We start from the raw sequence: 20,048 nt of genomic DNA, 5'->3' as shown, positions 1-20,048 counted from the left end.
CCCCCATCCCTGGGAGCTCCAAGCATTTAATCGATTTCCATCTGTGGCTCCCGTGTCCCCTCCAGCCAAAGAGCCGGTGTTTAGCCGTGGATCGGTGGGGGGGGGGGAACTGTAGAAAAGGATAGGGGGGGACAAACGAGAGAGAGAGAGAGGCCATTTTGCTAACTTTGTGAAGCTTCTCTCGTGTTTCTGTCTTTAGATCTGATGGATTTTAATGTTTAACAGGAAAATAAAGCAAACAAAAGTGCAGTTTCTGAAGTTATCCTCATCATCACAGGCATGAGATACAGAAAATATAACCCCATAAAACTAAATGCCGATGGAAATGCCTTATGAAAACCAATAAAACCAGGAATACAGTGAAATACTCTCAGTATAATGGACCAAACAATGGATGGTTTGTACCTTTTATTTCTATGTTCATGTTTGTCCTCGTCTTTAAAAGCTTCTTGACCATGTTTACGTCCCTGGATATTGTTGTTATTGGTTTAATACTGAACAACTGTAAACATCCTTCAAACTCCCTGTATGCACAAACATAAAGAATATTACATCCACCAGGGAGGTTATGTTTTCTTTAGAATTCGGAACAACAACAACAACAACAACAACAACAACAACAACAACAGGCAAGAAGAATACAAATCGTACAAATATTGTTTACGTTTTGTCAGGTGCTGTTTTACCACCAATGGAATTTACACATTGGCTATTATCCAGGTTTCCAGCAGAGGGCACCATTCTAAATACTAATTAGTAGTTAAAATAATTATTTGCAGCGAAGCAATTTCCTCTTCTGGACTTGGAGATGCATCGATTGAGCCAAAATGAAAGAATGTGTCCAATCAGAGCTTGCGGGTGGAATCATGGGTAGAAGCGATCACTGCAGACACAGAGGGACGTAGTGTCCACGCAGCTGGTTGTCCCGCTGGAATCTGTTTTAATGTGAAACGCCATCTGCTCTCGGCCGTGATTGGACGCTAGAACAGAAAAGTCTCCTGCACCCCCTCACGCTCTTTGTAATTCCTCTATTTCTAACTTTTGTTCAATCCTGAGGCCACCTCTTTCCAAATAGTAACTTCTACAAGCTCATCCTCCACATTAGCTTGTTCGGCTTTAGGGAAACTTCCCTTGCTGTGATTACACCTGGGGAGTGGGACCTGCTGCATTATTCATTGTTTACCTGATGGACACAGAATCAAATCAAATCCCGAGGACCTCTCCAGTCGAGATGGGCCACGTCGATTTCTGTTTCCCTCGTGTTAAACCGACAAGTTGCTTTGTTCACTGAGGACTTCCCTCCTCCGCCCGGCTCGTGGCAGTTTAACGATATGTTTGGGAGTGTGTGACTAACGCAACTAATACTCCGTCTCTTCCCCTTTTCAAAGAGATTATGGCATTAACCTCTGTCGTGGCAGACACCCAGGCACTATTAGCATTCTTATAAATAGATGCAGTTGTGATTCTCCACACAGTTTCCTGGGATTAGCCCGAGTGGAGCCAGGAAGCTTCTGTTTGCACCGTCATCTTTCAACAGAGTGTTTGGACAAAGTCGCTGTTATTTCAGCGCTGGCTTCATGTCACATTCACTCTCCATTCAGTCCAACTCGCAAACTAATTAATACAATAAACGAATGATATGCTTGTAATTTACCGACGTTAGCAGGTACAAGCAAAGCGGGTTGTTGTGATTATTTCATTATTCTTGAAGTATTAACGGGAATTAAACTGAGAGATGATTTCCACGACGCCCTCCTCGCTGCGTGCACAAATGTGTGTGCTTGTGTTTGACAAGGATCCCCTGCCCCCCCCCCCCCACTCTCCCTCCTTTATTCTGCTGAGTGATTGCAAGCTGGTGATTCACAAGCACTGAGACCTTTGCCTTTGCCTGCTTCTCATTAAACCCTCTGCAGAATTGAAATACCCTCCTTTCCCTGATCTGTTATATTAGATTTAGGGACCTGAATGCAGTCTGTGCTCATGCACCCCCCCCCACACACCTACACAGTCCAACCACAAACACACAGACTCGGCTCACGCCCACGCAGCAGGTCGATATCTGTCTGATGGGCGAGTCTTTTCATTAAGACTTACATAACTTTTTCTCTTCACGCATTCATGAAAGGAGTATATGAGTTTTCATCCTCCGAACACCTGAGGTCGTCTTTTATCTCCAGACGAGTGTTTCTATAACCTGGGCTCTCGCTCTGGGTAATAAAGCTGCCGCACTCCTCAATTTAAATAATGTTTGTTTATACAGGGAGGATTCGCTGAGCAAACGCACGGCAGCAATATCCTGCTTCGTATTAAGTAGATCTACAGTTTGCACAGGGCCGAGCAGCTGGAGTGGACTTCTCCGGCACTGGATCAACACTAACGAGGATGTGCAGCGGTTCTCTACTTGAAGCAAATTCAATCAATACGAGTTTCTAATGATAATAACAATCCGACTCCGAAGCTGAGAGCTTTACAGGAGGTTCCAGCTCGATGACAGTTGTCTCATAGTGTTTGTTTGCCGCTGTTTTCAGTGAATAAACTCCAAACACCCACCGTACAGAACGTGCTCAGCACTCAACAGGAGACTGATGCACTCAGAAACATTCTCGTGAATGAAATGAAGCTGTTAGCCGATAAAGAGCCGGGCAATTCCCTCAGGAGGAGACCAAACCAGAGCTAAAAGAGAGGGAATGTTGGACTGAGAATACTGTTGGGGATTTTGGCCCTTTATCTAGATTACTAGGTTTATGTGTGAAATAAACACTAGAATACCAACATAACAGGATGAGCTTGGTCTCAGAATCAATCTCAGATCTCCCACCAATGGTTCTGTGAGTCTGTGCTGTTCGGCCAGCAACTGCTCAAAGCCAAGAAATCCTCTGATCCGGGAGCTTTGGAGCTCTGTGCAGATTCTGCTGCCGTCAGACTGGGCCAGGTTCACGTTCCACTCTGTTTCCAGTGTTTACACAAAGCCAAGCTAGCACAGCAGTGAAGATCATTGATAAAAAAATTGGGAAATCGCTGAGAGGCTTCGTCGAAAAAGAATCAAATTCGTCTGATTATTCAAGACACTGTTTTAGAAACTTTCTGTGATTCTACTGTACCTGGAGTATCTGCCGGAGGGGGGCGGAGTTCAGCGGGAGACCTCATCTGCGTTTGACGGACGACAGTTCCCCCCCCGTCGCCGGGCGGCTGCAGCTGATGTCCCTGTCGGCGCTGCAGATGGCTCACCGCCGCTCGTCATGGGAGCACGGCGACGCTGCTGAAATGTACAGATGTGGGTCAAAAAGAACTGGCAAATAAATTTCTAGCCCCATCGCTCTCCGGGGGAAGCAGATGGCCGCTGCTCGCCACACGCAGGAGGCAGCTTGAGTTATTTAAACATTCCTCGGAGGTAGAAATAGTCGAAACGGTGGAAGTGTGAGAAGGACTTTTATTTCTCATTTAACTTCAATTCCACACACAAGTTTTAATGTGACGGAACTGAACTATCTATCATCTGTTATTACCGTACTATCTTACAGTGAAGAAGATCGTCTGAGTTGTATAAGGCTGATAAAGTATAAGTACATCTTAGAGAGATGTACAGACATACAAATACATGATTTACATCTAAATATTTACAGTAATTGTTTCATGCACACATCTTCCTACTATTTTATGTATTTCACTTCTGTTGAAATGATTGTCACACATGAGGGGGCGGAATATTACAAACATCAGAGTCTAAACACCTTGGCAACGTGCTCCCAGTCTCATTTTCAATTTCATTACGTGCAAGTCTGTGAACGCATTCTTCGAGCGATAAACAAATAAAACCAAAGCTGCAGCCACCGGTTTATTTCAACATCCGTGTCTAGTATCTAGTTTTTTAAACCAGTACCAGAAGAACCTTTGTAGAAATGGTACTCAATCTGTAAAAGTCCTGAAGCATCATCCGTGTTTTCTGGTGCTCCTCAACAGTTTTGACAATTTTTCTGCAATCGAAAGTTTGTGTGTGTGTTGTTGTTGTGTGTGTGTGTGTGGGCCCAGGGAATCTGTTGTTTTGCCAGTGTGTGGTGCAGCGCCATGGTTTCCTCCCAAGTGGAGCTGGTGCAGTCACACACATAATGATGAAGTGCCACTGTGCTAGTAGACCTGTGACACTCACTGTTTGTTTGTTGCCATATTCACATTATAAACACACGCTCTTTGGAAGCTGACACATCAAATCTCAGAGTTCCAGGAGCTGAGGAATAAGAGCCGCGTGGCCTACTTGTGATTACCACTAGGGGGCTCACACCAGAGGGCTGACACAAATAATCCTGTTGTTTCACTTCTTGCTTACATGAGTTCTTTGGTGCTGAATGAGGCTTTGATTACAACACCAGCGTTGAGAATAGATGAGCCTTCACCGGGTTCCATCGCCATGGTAACTCGGGCTCCGCCGCTCACCTCAGAACCTCAGAGCCCGTCCGCAGCCCAACTATTGACCAATCAGATCCCAGGAATGGACCGAAGTGTTTGCAATAAAGTACCAAGTGATAAAGAGTAATAGATCTTTTTATTGATCAGTGGAAATACTCTGGTTTTAAAGCAAGCAGAGGGATTTTATCACTCTGAGTAACTACATAATAACTGTTATTGCTTCAGTTTAATTGAAGTTTCTTTTGGTTCCCGACAGGATTTCTGACAGTGTTGATTTTCTTCAACTTTTATTCTTCTTGCTGCAGCTCAGGACAACACAAGGAGAAAAGAAAAACCAAAGTCTCTGATGTCTTTAATTAGAAAAATGATCAACTCACTGTTAAATGTTTCCCATGATTATAAACTAACATTTCAGTGCGATTAACCTCATCAGACAATAACAGCTTCTCTCCTCTCGCCTGTTTCTACTTTCATCTGTCTCACATTTTCATAATCGTTTATTCATCATCAGACGAAAGAGCAGAGATCTTCAGCTTATGTTTTATACATCCTGAGCCTGATTTGATTCCTTCTCTATTCTAGTTACAGTATGTGATTATATGTTATCATGACAACAATAATACACGAGAACTCAGCACTCATGGGTGGGGCCACACCCATCTTTGAACTCTGACCTCAGCTACACACTTGTAACGCGTCAGGAATGTGAAGCTGTGACATGTTGATGGAATCTGTCCACAGACACATGAATACCTGTTTAAGTACCCAGGAAGGCCTCTGTCGTAGTTCCAGCTAAAGCAGATGTCTCCAGCACACACACACACACACACACACACACACACACACACACACACACACACACACACACACACACACACACACACACACACACACACACACAGACAGACAGACACACACACACACACAAGGTGAACACATGCCACTGAGGCTGGTAACAAGGGAACAGGGCGGTCTTGCATGAGTCGATGTGCGATTCCACTGGATGACAGCGGAGTTCGGAGCGATGGATTACAGAGGCTGCCGACTACATCCTTGTGCGTTTGTATCTGAGTTGAACTGTGAAAGCCAAAGCTGTGACTTGAAGGGAATAAATGAACAGAGCCGTGCAGACTGTCGCGCTCACACCGGAATAATCCAAGTGCAGAAATATTCCTCCCGAGCAAAGACAGTCGATCATGTGGCATATTGAAGGAGCAGCACTCTCCCATCGGAGGGTTACACAAACATTTGAAGTGGCTTCATCAAGTGTTTCACAGGATTAACAGGCTTATCGTGCAGAAACTGCAGAAGCAGTGGAGCTAATAAAAACTTGTCAGGCTGTCTGCGAACTGGGCAACAAATCCAAGGCTTCATTCGTTTTAGGAGTTTGGGGTGATAACAAAAGGTCGTCAGCGATGCCAGATAACGCCTGAATAAAATGGAGATGCTGATCTGTTTCTGAACAATCTGTAGTGAAATTGATGCAAAGACACAGTGTTCCAAATGTTTCCTTTACCATTCAATATTTAAACTGAATCTTAATTAACATTATTTACTGTCGAAAACATGATTTTTGATTTTGGTTTCATCTCGGGTTATTGTTTTCCATGCAGATTTAATTCAGCTACTTCTTCATATAGTTGTTGGGGACAACATTACAATTCGAATGGATGGAATTACTTCAAGCAAGTAGCCTGGCAACCTAAAGTACAGTAAATAACTATTAATAGAGAAGTGACGAACAAGGTCACAGCACATTTACTTTGAAAGTGACTCTAAAGATGAAGGCGACCCCTTGAGACGGCAGCTGAGGGCAGCACTGCTCCCTGGACAGTACGTCTTGGACACTCAACATATGGAGGTTAAAAGGTCAGCAGGGATGTGTGTGTGGGTGTGTGTGTGTGTGTGTGTGTGTGTGTGTGTGTGTGTGTGTGTATTTGTGTGTATTTGTGTGTTCACCAGGGCTCACAATGTGGGCTGCATTTGTCATGCCAACCAGGCCAAGCAGACATAAAAGCCATCTCTGCTTAATCGAGGCCCACAGGGTAATTCGGTAATGCAGATGGGGCCTGTCATGCTTTTCTGAAAAGAAGACGAGGAGGTGGAGGAGGAGGAGGAGGAAGATGAATTCATCAGATAATAGATGGATAGATAGATAGATAGATAGATAGATAGATAGATAGATAGATAGATAGATAGATAGATAGATAGATAGATAGATAGATAGATAGATAGATAGATAGATAGATAGATAGATAGATAGATAGATAGATAGATAGATAGATAGATAGATAGATAGATAAATGGATAGACGGATAGAGAGGTAGATAGATAGATAGATAGATAGATAGATAGATAGATAGATAGATAGATAGATAGATAGATAGATAGATAGATAGATAGATAGATAGATAGATAGATAGATAGATAGATAGATAGATAGATAGATAGATAGATAGATAGATAGATAGATAGATAGATAGGTAGATAGAGAGGTAGATAGAGAGGTAGATAGATAGATGGATAGATGGATAGATGGATAGATGGATAGATGGATAGATGGATAGATGGATAGATGGATAGAGAGGTAGATAGATAGAGAGGTAGATAGATAGATAGAGAGGTAGATAGATAGATAGATAGATAGATAGATAGATAGATAGATAGATAGATAGATAGATAGATAGATAGATAGATAGATAGATAGATAGATAGATAGATAGATAGATAAATAGATAGATAGATGGATAGATGGATAGATGGATAGATAGATAGATGGATAGATAGATAGAGATGTAGATAGATAGAGAGGTAGATAGATAGATAGATAGATAGATAGATAGATAGATAGATAGATAGATAGATAGATAGATAGATAGATAGATAGATAGATAGATAGATAGATAGATAGATAGATAGATAGATAGATAGATAGATAGACGGATAGACGGATAGACGGATAGATAGATGGATAGATAGATAGATAGATAGATAGATAGATAGATAGATAGATAGATAGATAGATAGATAGATAGATAGATAGATAGATAGATAGAGAGGTAGATAGATAGATAGATAGATAGATAGATAGATAGATAGATAGATAGATAGATAGATAGATAGATAGATAGATAGATAGATAGATAGATAGATAGATAGATAGATAGATAGATAGATAGATAGATAGATAGATAGATAGATAGATAGACGGTTAGATAGACAGATAGATAGATAGATAGATGATAGATAGATAGATAGATAGACAGATAGATAGATAGATAGATAGATCGATAGATAGATAGATAGATAGATAGATAGATAGATAGATAGATAGATAGATAGATAGATAGATAGATAGATAGATAGATAGATAGATAGATAGATAGATAGACGATAGATAGATAGGTAGATAGATAGATAGATAGATAGATAGATAGATAGATAGATAGATAGATAGATAGATAGATAGATAGATAGATAGATAGATAGATAGATAGATAGATAGATAGACAGACAGACAGACAGACAGACAGACAGACAGACAGACAGACAGACAGACAGACAGACAGACAGACAGACAGACAGACAGACAGACAGACAGACAGACAGACAGACAGATAGATAGATAGATAGATAGATAGATAGATAGATAGATAGATAGATAGATAGATAGATAGATAGATAGATAGATAGATAGATAGATAGATAGACAGATAGAGAGACAGGTAGATAGATAGTCTGTGTAAAATGTTTCCACTGTGGATGTGTCTCACAGGAGGGACGCTCCTTCTCGCCGTCCCCTCGGTTTCCACCCGGTGTTTCCTGCCACTTAATCCCAATATATTCAGATGAGCTGGACTCGTCTGCGTTATTGTTTATCCTCTCCTGGTGTCCTGGGGTTTCCCAGTGAATGCTGGAAAAGGCTCCGGCCCCTAGTCATCATCCGTGAACAATGAAGGCATCTTATTTATTTCTCTATGATTTATATATTGTGAGTTTGTATTGTCCCATTCGCATTCAATGCCAGATTCACAAAAAATGGAAAATAAAGATTGTACTGTACTGGGAGGCTGAACATGGGCCTGATGCCCGGAACCAGTGCCAGACAGTCTTCACTAGAGGACTGTGAAGCCAGCAGAAGTTCCTGCAGTGACTTAAGAAGGATTTGAAAGCGGCGATCAACACATTTCCTGGCACAAGGGCAGCGCAGGGTCAGAATATCTCCAAGGAGACACAAGCTGTTTCCAGACATGAATTCTGGAACATGTCCGGTAATTGGCTCTGGTCATGTCTCATATGAAGAACACATCAGACGTTCAGAACAGCAGGAGAATGGGCAGAACACTGAGGTAGAAGCAAGGAGGAAGGAAAGAAGGTATAAATCACCCGAAAGCTCTCGAATATTGTTGTCTTTTCAAAGTAAAAAAGATGTCTGCACTTCATTTCATGTCTGAAAAGCAGCTATTGATTCTGCCGTGTGGGAAAAAAAGGGTAGAAAACAATTTTTCTGATTAAATATGCAGATTTACTTTTGAATTATTCAGTACTGATCCTTCCAACCCAGAGATAAATCTTTACATTTGTGCATTTGTGGGTTTTTAATGGCGACTCGGTGTCAGGTTACTACCGGCTATGAACTGTGGTTAGTCGAGTGTGGCTACTTGGAAGTGAAGTTCCCATCAATGAAAAGGAACATAGAGGTTTTAATGTGTGTGGAGGGGAAAGCATCACAGATTTGAAGCTGTGCGAGTTGAGGGAACAGTGTCTGGATTCAGCTCCAGTCGGTCGGCCTTTGCCAAGAAGCTAACACCAGCTAGCAGCTGTCTGCAGATATCAGGCTGACATCTTGGCAACACAAACAGTGCAGATGAATTCGTGAGCAGACTTTGGGTTTCTGGCCTGTCTGAGCCCAAAATGATAAATAATGTGGAAATCGACTGAGTTGAAGCATCAGCTGCCGACAGTCGTGTGTAGCTGTGGGCTCGCATTGATTTCATACGATCTCAGTATTGACAACCCTGAGAAATGTGTTTACAATTAAGCTGATGATATTCACTTCTTGTTTAAGACGCAGTTAAGCTGAGGATACATTCTGAGAGGAACTGTACAACCAGGAAGGAGGAACCGATCATTGTTGCCAAGATATTTCTAAAAATGAAGGAGGCAAAGTCAGGAGGGTTCATCCTCTGAGAAGCTCGAATAAATGTTATCTCAACGTCTGCCATCATATGTTGAGATATCCAGAGGATAAGTGGACAACCTCCCGGTGACACTAGAAGAAGAGTCAGGGGTCGTAAAAGATTCATCTCCTTGGGCACTTCTACATAATCTCATGCTAATCCATCCCACAGCTTCACTGATGTCTCCAGTTCCCAGTGAAGATGCTAGAGAACATATCTGTAGGCACAGTGCGAGCTGAATTACAGGCACACACAAAAAAAACCACACAACCTCATTGTTGTGCCTCATTGTCCAGTTGGTGGAGCAGAACATGCCGCTGGAAGTGAGTCAATGCCTCCCAGCCGGCCTCCACCAACCAGAGCTGTGTGCATCAGTGGGCCGAGCACAGCAGGTCCCTGGGACGCACCCCCCCCGGCGCTGCACACACCAACACACACCAACACACCCACATGCCATTCAGTGCCTTTACATTTACATCACACAGCACGTGGCTGCACGGAGGATAACAACCGAAGAATATCGATATGATTAAGTCTTCATGTAACGTTGGGTCACGGATTCATTAACATGTGACAACAACATTGTTAGATTACATGCAAACCTGCCTTCGGTGTAATGATGCTAATTGGCAGTGCTGGTGCCTGTGCACACCCCATTCAGCCACGGCTTCAAATGAAAGTCCATTTCTTTTTTTTTTCCCACTTCAACCTCTACAGTACTTAAAAGATTCACGCGTGAATATTCTTTCCTTTCTCGGCAGCAGCCTGCGTCGTTCACTCTGACACCGACGTCCTCACCTGGAAGCCGATAGCAAACTGAGCGAGGGATCTAAGGGATCGATGTGAGGAGTCGAGCAGGCAGGAGAGAAAGAAAGAAGATTTGGACGTTTGCCTTGTTTAGTGATCGGATAAAAGAGGAAACGGAGGCTTTGTGCTGCCGTCTGTGAAATATTTTGTCTGCAAACACTGAGGCGCAACCCCTTGTTTTTTGGGTAAAGACTCCAGTTCCCACAGAGATCTATTAAAATACACCACTTGGCAGAACTCCTAACCTTTGGCACACAAAACGACAGTAAATGGCGACTCGCCCTCCTCACTTCAACCAACTATTTATTCTTTTCCCGGCCAGGCGTCAGATTCCAAACATGTGCCGGTCGCAGAAGCTGCAAACGAATTCGAACCAACGCTAACACTGTGTCTCCGGGGACGGACGCACAAGAGCTCTCACACACACTCCGTGCTCGACCTCACAACGTTGGCTGCAATCAAAACAGCTCAGCCTACATTTACATTGACTTTGTGTACATGCGAGTGTTTGTGTGTGTGTGTGTGTGTGTGTGTGTGTGTGTGTGTGTGTGAGCGTGTGTGTGTGTGCTCGACAGGAGCGAATGGTGCACGTGACGTATTTTCAAGCTCATTTCAGTTGATTGAATGATTTCATTAAACAGATTATCCTTTCTTTGCTGTTCACTGTGTTGTGCTGCACGTGTGCTCCAGTGTTTCCCTGCGTGAGAAGCCCTACTTTACATTGTGATGATGTCAAGCAAATCATAATCACAGTGTCATTTCAAAGCTGTTGGTAAGTTTTACAAATGTTGAACATCCGTTGGTGGAATAGAAAAGGAAATAATGGAGGATGATGCCTTTTTATTGCAGTACCACAACTCACCACTAGGACCTAATTGGCAGCAAACGCTGGTTTGAATTACGTATTTGATGAAATGATTCACTGCTGAGACTGAGGAGGGTGCAACCAGGAGTTTAGCTGTAGGAAGAGCTTTGCCGACAGATGCTGAACATATGGAGCTATAACTTATCAAACATCCTCTGCTTCTGCATAGTTAGAGTAAAATCCACCTGAACTGGAGCCTTAAGGTCTGGTAACAGTCCACATGTCTGATGTGTTTTTTTCATGCTTCCGAGAATCCACTCAAATGTTGTTGCCAAGCAAAATTAGCCAAGATCCTACATACTGACTGGAAATGCTATTAATCGCCATGGTAACGCAGCGACTGCTCCAGGAAGCACATTGGAGCTTGTTTCTGATTTATAGAGCGATCCTGTTTCACTCTGGACGGACGGATTGATTGATGGATGGCTCTCGCCTTCACTGTAGAGAAACTCGATTCCCTCCATTTGTCAAGGTGACATTGTGATAACCATTGTTTTAAAGCACTGATTCAGTTCTGGCCACTGCAGATTCAGTCAGACGTAACCAGGGGATGAAAACCCTGACAGACGACAGAATGAAACAGATGTATGAATCTCACACGTGTGCGGCCATCACTCACTCCTGTTCCTTCTGGCTCTTGCAGTGAAACCAACAGTCGTGGATGTGGGCATATATGTCAACAGCATCGGGCCTGTGTCCTCCATCGACATGGTGAGTAAAGCCGCCTCCTCCCTCCGCTCCTTCCTTCCCACACATTTGTCCGCTGTCTGACATGAGCATCATCGCACACGAGCGCCGCCGTTCCTCACGCCGTGCAGTCGGAGGTCATGTGGGCCGCCGCAGCTGTTTCCCTGGCACAGGACGCCGGGGAAGACAGGTGTGGACGCTCTGTTGGCGTCCCCCGGATCAGCTCGGATTAAGCAAATGAGCGAGTTTCGGGGGAATCTCAGAAGAGCCGCAGAGACTCTGCAATGAAAGCGCTCGGCTGTCGAGTCAGACGGCAGCGCGTGTCTCTGCGGAAAGGAGAAGAACCTCGCACCGAATAATTCTGTTCTAGTGTGTTTGGTCTTTATTTAGAATCTGAATCTTTTTGCATGGAAATTCACAGGAACAAAGTTTGAATAGGAAGCGAATACGGTTTTGGAATGTGACCAGGATAATAAAGCGACATATATTTATACATGTGAGAGACTGAAACTGAAGGAGTGGCTCTGAGGAAACAGCTACTTTTGAGGCAAGGGAAATAATAAGAGGTTTCTCGACTAAACAGCTCAAAGCGTTTGTTCAGTGCCTGTCAAGATGCTCAGGTGTGATATTATTTTTTGTGCTGGAAAATGTCCCTATCAAAAAAACATAAATATATATTTCTTTGCAAATATTAACTGAGCTAGACGTGCTAATGAAAGCACTTTATCTCCGAACCCACCCAATCACCAGATGCTGTTGCCAGGCAACGTTAAATATTTCCTGATATAAAAGCAATTTAGCCTCTTTTTTTTTTTTTTTACTTTCAGCATCGAGGCGGCAACGTACACCAGCGAAGATTAGGATCTGCCCATTTAGAATTAAATGACAAAAAAAAGAGGGCTTCATTATTGCATCAGGCAGTCGAATGCACTGATTGCCATTTTTTGTGCATCAAGAGCAACTGTTGTTTGCAATTGAAATTAAAATATCACGTTAATATCTCCTGGCAATCGAGAAAAAGCTATTATAATGCTATTCAGATAAAGGTTGGGCAGAGCGGAGGACATTTGAAATGAATGAACGTTCATTTAACCTGTACACAAACGGCCGTGCAGTCGTTTAGCAGAGGACGTTCAGGTTCCTCCTGAAGGGAAGAGAGGTAAATTCGATTTGGGATGACGAATGGTGTTGTTGAACTCAGATGTTTTTTTGTACCCTGGACTTTGAGGAGCCAAGTAGATTCAGAGCCAGGCACACACATACACACACAGAGTGTCTACACTGTTGACTCTATTATTAATTCATTCACAGGAGGTTGACAGAGACAGAGAGAGAGGGGAACTTAACTAAGTATGTTTACTCAGAGGCAAGTACAAATTTGAGGTACTTGTACGTGAGTAATTCCACTTTCTGCTAATTTCTACTCCAGCAACTCACAAGCCAGTGATGTAGTTAAACCATTTTTCAACAAAAGATGGGGGACTTAGTATTTAAGGAGTATTTCTACTATCCTCCGAACATAAAGATAGTCGCACACAATGGGAGTGTTTGAATCTGAACTGGGGCCCATCCCAGTTTGTATTGATTAGAGGTGGTGTACACACTGGACTGGCAACATGTGGATTCCAGGGCCAACATACAAAGGTTTGAAAAAGCTGGTGCACACAGTGAATGTCTCAGTAATTTCAAATATGATATCGACAAACACACAATTGCTCTCAGGGCTTCAGTGTTGTGTTCTATTGTATCCACCTCCTGTATGTTGTGATGTTTTACTGTGTAAGAGTAAAATACAGCAAACTGAAGAAAGGGTGATTCATCAATTACAAAGGAAGCTGTTGATAATACTGAAGGGGATTATTTTACCCCAGTCGCTTCCTTCCTGTGGAGTACTTATTACACGTGTGCTTACAAAAGACAACAGATGACAGAGAAGATAAAATCGATATAAAAATTCTTCTACGGCAAACTGAGGCCTCACAGAAGCTGGGATTGAAAAGCACAGATAAACGCAATCATCAAAACGTCCACGGCTGATTATGAGAGAGACGCCTGAACCTTTGAGTGAAGTGCAAACTCAACAAAGCTGTGTAATAATTACACAAAGTGCCGGAGCAGCGCTGAGGGTGCAAGGACGCGTGTCGGCTCGGTTCCACCAGAAGAGCAGTAACCTCAGAAGCAGATCCATCTCAAGTTGAATATCGCTTTTACCCGAGGCAGCGTCTTTTTCAGGTCGTGGACATTGTCTCGATTGTGAGGTCACGTGTTTGGACGTCACGATGGAGAGTTCTTCCCGTGGAAGGTCTGAGGCGATCGTAGCATTTGGTGTGGAGATATATCCGGTAATATCAATGACAAACTAAATCCACTATGTCTAATCTTGGAACCCAAAAGGAAGCAATGAGCGTTGTGGAACCCCTTAGCTAAAAAAGTAATGTAATTCCTCGATTTTCACAAACAAAACTTCAGCTGTTTAAAGTTCTGGATGTTTTGTAAGTCGTCTAAGACGGGTTTGGCTCATTTAAAAAGTTGCATCTCATACCCTTAATTTCAAAGAAGGACCAATTTCTAAATCCAAACCCTTTGAAACTGCCCTTGTTTCCATTTATAACTGAAACCAGATATGCAAATTCTGTTTATCCGAGACTTTTTCAAAATAGGGAATTCTTAAAACCCGCATTGTACTTTAGCGGTGAAAATATCCAACACGGCCGTCCACTGCAACTCATGTAGTCTTTGATTGTGTTCAATTATTTATGAGTTAAAGTTTGTATGAGAGTTTAACTTGTACAAAATAGGGCAACACACACACACAAGCACACAGGCGCAGACAATCAGGGGAACCACAGTTGGTAGCTTGATTTCAAAACGAGTGGAGTGGGTCAGTGGGCCGTGCCTCGGCTGTGTTCGCTGCCCAAACTTAGTTTCACTGGACAATGGGATCCCGCTGTGACATCCCAGTGATTCTCCTCAGTGTAGCTCTGATTGGCTTCACCCTGTCAGGGGCGATGGACGCCGGTCAGTGGATTCTGAAGCCCTGACCGCCCCCGGGGAGCCGACTGGACTGGAATTAGCGCACAGTCACAACTCTTTCATCACTCTCGCCTTGAAGTTTCCTCCCGTTTTCTAGAAAAAAAATCCATCCCCCTGTAGACGACGTAAGAGAGAGGACGACGGATTTCTTCGGCGTGGCCTGGCATGGCTCGGTGTGGCCTTGTTTTAAAAGGTCCGCGTTCACACTACACTGCACTCGTCCTCTCACTTGAGTTTAATCCATCATGTGTCCTGAGACCCTCCATTTAGCGTGTTCACTCTCTCTCTCAACTTTGTCTCTGACTGTGAGTCCCAGTGTGTGTGTGTGTGTCTGTGTGTGTTAAAACCAGGTCAAATCCCCAGGGCTGCTTCAGATTCATGATTCTCATTGATCACACGCAGTGACCATCTCCGGCGCCGCGACATAGTTGCAGCCACAAACTCCAGGAGGCTCCTCATCTGCCTCGGAACAAAACACATTATCTCTCCTCATTTGACCCGATGATAATGGACACTGGCCGGCATGATGCAAGGCCAAATGAAGCTGATAGTAATTCAGGACATACTGGGATGAATGGTTGAGTGATTAAACGGCATTAGAGGCATTTAAGTCCAGTGAAAGCGCCGGGCTTTTACAGCTGGTGCTGGGTGAGTCAGATAAGACGGCCGGTAAATTAACTGACAAAGACAGACGCACTTTGACATCGCCACTATGTTCCTGTCGTCTGTGCTTGAGCCAGTGAGTGGGCGGCGCTTTGGATTCGCTGCTCTACTGCTGAGGAAAGCCAGTGTGTCTCAATCCAGGGTAGAAATGATAAGAACCCACATGCACTGCTCATGAAATAAACTGATTTCATTGAACCGAGTGGAAGGTATACGGCTCTCTATTGATACAACTGTGCGTGTCAAGGGAAGAAACAGGTGAAGGTGGATCAAGTTGAAATTGTGGATTATTGGATTTCTCATTAGAATGAAGGTGAATTCTGTACAACAAACCAAATTGCCCAAGAATTTAAAGAGATTTACCCCAAAAAATATATCAGAATCAGTTTTACCTAGAACTGCTGCCCTGTTTATTTCCAACCCAGACTCATATGAGGTCACCGTGACCTGGAAAAATAATATTTACTGTAGTTTACTGTATTTACCTCACACCAGCCGCTGGGCATCAATATTGCCATCAGCCACAGAGGAAGTTCTTCCTTCAAACAGCAGTCGAAGCTCCTCGCTGCTCACGTGTGACTGAAGTGTCACAGCAGATCATTTTCACCTCCAGCACGTGGAGGTGTCGACCTGCTATTTGCGGACGCGTGACAGTTGTGTCTCGGCTCAGCCTTTTATCACTTTCACGGGGAAGAAGTACAGCATCTTCATTTATATATAGATCCCCTGGAATGGAACAAGGCTCTGATTGGTCACTAGATCCCATGTGGACGCTTTGTTGTGTGTTCCTCTCCAGAAGACAGCGAGGAGGGTAATGGTGTAATGATCCTCATCTCAGAGGTGAGATGGGCAGCTACTGAAGGCCATGGTACAGAAAAGCTAAATACAAAGAGACCAAACTGAGCAGAACGTGATGTGCAAAGGCTTCACTGATAAACTGGATAGGTGACGTTACAGTTTGTATTTTAGATAAATGCAACAAGAGGTGACGTCTCTACAAGATATTACTCAAACAGGATTAAATGGTGCTTCAGCTGGGGACTATTTCCAGCGGTGGATTAATACTAATTCAGTATAAAACCCATGTTCTGCTTTATGAACGAACTGTGTGGCTCACACTGATGTATTTTAATAGTTTTGTTTTGCACTCCCGGGGAACAGAGGGATGAGAAACACGAGCGATGCAGAGGAACACGTGATGCTCTCTCTCTCCATTCACCGAAGATGTCAGTTGCAATCTGTCGGGTAGCGAGAGGGAATCTGATTGATACACAAAGTACAGAGAGCCACTAGTCCAGATAAATGTGTTTACATGGGTAATCTTTGAAGAGACGTCATCCCAAAAGGCTCCGGTTTGACACATGCAATAATTCAAAGTGTTTGTGTGCGTGTGCAATTTAATAGTTTTGTGTTTTTCGATCCCGAGATGAAGGAGCAGTCTGTACACACGCACTCGGGCCGGCTCGTCCTTGTGCCGTTTATTGTTTGGTCTGAAAAGCTCACTGAGGTTCAGGTTCTATCTGAGTGATTCCACTCTTCCCTCCACTTTTCTTTATTTATTTCTCTTTGTCTCGCACCGGGGTCTCGGCTGATGACGCTTTTTGATCTATTATTTCCCGGCAATCATTTCTCATCCAGGTTTGAGATCAAGGTCGTCCTCTGCGAAGAGACAAACCCGCCAAATTAGCCGTTAATCGGGTCCCCGACGTATCGACAACGAACACATTCATCATTCCATAATGAAAAGAAAAAGAAGGACAAAGACGAGGGACAGTGAGTCAGCGATGGAGGGGACAGATTATTATTCTCATTGGCACGCCATCAATCTCTCACAGGCCTCCTTTTCCTTGCACACACAACCCAGCGTCCATTAGACTGCTGACCCACAACACAGAGCACGTCACAGTGGCACGTCGCAGACATGATTCTTAATTTGTCGTGATTGAATGCGACGCCTCTTTGGATTTTGTTTTGTTTTCCCAAACCGTGAGCGGGTAATCAACACTGTAATTATTGTGACAGACGCCTCTGTGGCTGCGCTGTGGGTCGGGACGAGAAGCAGCTCCAGAACAAGACGTTTTTTTTAAGTCACTTCATTTGTTATTATTTGAATATTCAAATTAACTCTGGCTGGTGCTCAGAGGATGGATTCTATCATCTCTGGTGATCCTCTGACTTTTCCTCCCATCATCAGATGAGACCTTGACCTCCTGTGTTTATGCACAATTTCAATTTGTGCTTAAAAACTATCAACTGAAGGTTTGTGGATCAAACAAGGTTTCAAATTAAAAAAGATATTGAAAACGTGAATGGAACATTTTTCTTTTGGCGGATTTCTGGAAATGCAATTAAAATGTGCACTATGAAGACTATGAGTCACATCTTATGATTCTGGAAGACCCACAAGCAGAGTTAACAGCAAGGCAGGTATGATGAGTGGGATTTAATAAAGCAGGTGGGCAAACAAACAAACTCCAAAACTACCGGAAAGAGAGGAGCAAGCAAAAGAATCCGGGGTCGTTAACATCCAACCTGAAAGAGGAGAGAGGAGAGAAGAGAGAGGAGAGAGGAGAGAGGAAAGAGGAGATAGGAAAGAAGAGAGAGGAGAGAGGAGAGAGGAAAGAAGGGAGAGGAGAGAAGAGAGACAAGAGAAAAGAGAGGAGAGAGGAGAGAGAGGAGAGAGTAAAGAAGAGAGAGGAGAGAGGAGAGAAGAGGAGAGAGAAGAGAGGGGAGAGAGGAGAGAGGAGAGAGGAGAGAGGAGAGAGGAGGAGAGAGAAGAGAGGGGAGAGAGGAGAGAGGAGAGAGAGAGGAGAGAGGAGAGAGGAGAGAGGAGAGAGGAGAGAGGAGAGAGGAGAGAGGAGAGAGGAGAGAGGAGAGAGGAGAGAGGAGAGAGGAGAGAGGAGAGAGGAGAGAGGCGAGAGGAGAGAGGCGAGAGGAGAGAGGAGAGGAGAGAGAGGAGAGAGAGGAGAGAGAGGAGCGAGGAGATAGGAGAGAGGAAAGAAGAGAGAGGAGAGAGGAGAGAGGAGAGAGGAGAGATCCACAAATGAGGCAAGATTAGAGAACTGCTGTGACGTATGAGAGCAGGCGCGAGGAGGAGACCAGACAAAGGGAGGAAGTAAATTCAAATAAATTCACTAGACCCACATTTTTACTTGGGATCTGCACCAGACTGCTCATGAATCCATGAATTACTCTCTGAGAAATCAAGCTAAATGTTGACAATCGCCCTGATTCATAATGTCAAAGAAGGAAGTAACAAATTCCTAGATCTGCACCAACATCTAATGGATCCTTCCACCGAATTGATATCTGTCCAATAGGATATAAAACAGTTAAAACTCGAGAAGATTATAAATCGAAACTGAATATCAATCTTCCAACAATTCAAAAATTAGTCCAATTTGGAGACGTTAGTTGTTATGTGAACACGTTACAATCATCTGTTGTTAGTGATGTGATTGTAAAGAGATCGGCTCCTTTTCTCTCTTGTCCTGAGACCAAAGTGCTTTTTAAAAAACAGGTGTGTTTTTGTATAATATCTCTCTTAATTCCACTTTGAAACCCACTTCCTGTCGGCCCGTGGGTGCATTCTAATGGTGAATCAGTGGAGACGCTCGACCTGTGCGTGCTCTTGATCCTCGTCAGGCGGGAGAAACGTGTGTGCAGCAGCAGAGACAAGAGACCGACTCACTTAATAATTGAGTCCATAGAGATTGAAGGACATCCTGACCCTCCGCTCTGAAAAGACAGATGAAGCTATTTTTGTTGCACACAAACACACACACACACACACACTCTGGATGAGATGGGTAAACACACGGAGGCCACACACATCAAAGCCTGCGTCCCTCTCCAGAGGAAAATCTTCCACTTGAAAAGGATCATTGTGTTTCCCGCCCTCCGCCGTCCCATGTTTACTGCTGATCTTTGCTTTGTGCACCGTCGATAATGTTTGTGCATTCCTCGCTTTTAAAGATTCCCTTTGATTCCAGCCAGGAGGATGCATTTAATATCACTGGATCGGGTTTAACCACCCAATTTGAGCTGGAAACGACAATATGAAGTTGTGCCTGTTTCTGATCCGTGATATTTCCAACCTTCCTTCTTTGCAACAGAATCCTGAAGAATAGAAGTAAACATCCCATAAACAACATGTCACTTATAATCCATGAAGTTTGGCATAGCTACAGAAAAATGTCCTCAATACCTTTCTAATGGGAACTGGCATTTACATATTAGATTATTACTTTTAATGTTAATGTTCCACGCTGCAGGAGTCAAGGTGCGACGGGTCACGTTCCTCCTCACGACTCCGATCTCTCCCGATATACATTTCTCATATCCTGTCATCCGGGCTTCTGTCATAACGTCAAAAGAGGTGATAACGTGTGAATCTCACAGTAAAGTTC

The 20,048-nt window shown here is 43.6% G+C and overlaps 1 pseudogene; it reads left to right on the top strand.

Moving 5' to 3' along the window:
- Nucleotides 1-20,048, top strand: part of LOC132996796 (gamma-aminobutyric acid receptor subunit gamma-3-like) — a 61,640-nt pseudogene that overhangs the window by 11,189 nt on the left and 30,403 nt on the right.

Source organism: Limanda limanda, chromosome 23 (assembly GCF_963576545.1).
Source record: "Limanda limanda chromosome 23, fLimLim1.1, whole genome shotgun sequence".
In the NCBI taxonomy this organism is placed as follows: domain Eukaryota; kingdom Metazoa; phylum Chordata; class Actinopteri; order Pleuronectiformes; family Pleuronectidae; genus Limanda; species Limanda limanda.
Note: the sequence above shows the minus strand (reverse complement) of the source record. Positions and strands in the feature narration are given on the sequence as shown.